The sequence below is a fragment of the Morone saxatilis genome, unplaced genomic scaffold (genome assembly GCF_004916995.1).
Source record: "Morone saxatilis isolate NCDOM2014 unplaced genomic scaffold, NCSU_SB_2.0 Contig8, whole genome shotgun sequence".
In the NCBI taxonomy this organism is placed as follows: Eukaryota; Metazoa; Chordata; class Actinopteri; family Moronidae; genus Morone; species Morone saxatilis.
In genome coordinates, this window is record NW_023340257.1 from 26,748,070 (window position 1) to 26,748,320 (window position 251).

A 251-nucleotide genomic window follows, 5' to 3' on the forward strand; every position below is an offset into this window, starting at 1 on the left:
TATATATTTGTGTGTATATTTGTGCTACCTTGTGCTAATGTGTGTAGCTTTACATTTGGCACATTGTGTGTTAATGTGTGTTTTTATATGTGCGAGTGCGTCAAATGTCGGCGTCGTAACACCCGTTGAGGCCGTTGTCGACGCACAGCTCCCTCTCTAATTGGTCAGCCGCTGCTGACATCACGTTCTGAACGATGGCCACCGCTGCGTCTCGAAGATCCCTCTTCCTCATCTCCTCCTCCTCATCCTCC

The 251-nt window shown here is 48.6% G+C and overlaps 1 protein-coding gene across 1 annotated transcript in view; it reads right to left on the reverse strand.

Annotated features, from left to right (window-relative positions):
- si:ch211-137a8.4 (high mobility group nucleosome-binding domain-containing protein 5) overlaps window positions 1–251 on the reverse strand; it is a gene marked incomplete at its 5' end in the record, with an annotated part of 7,341 nt that overhangs the window by 3,475 nt on the left and 3,615 nt on the right.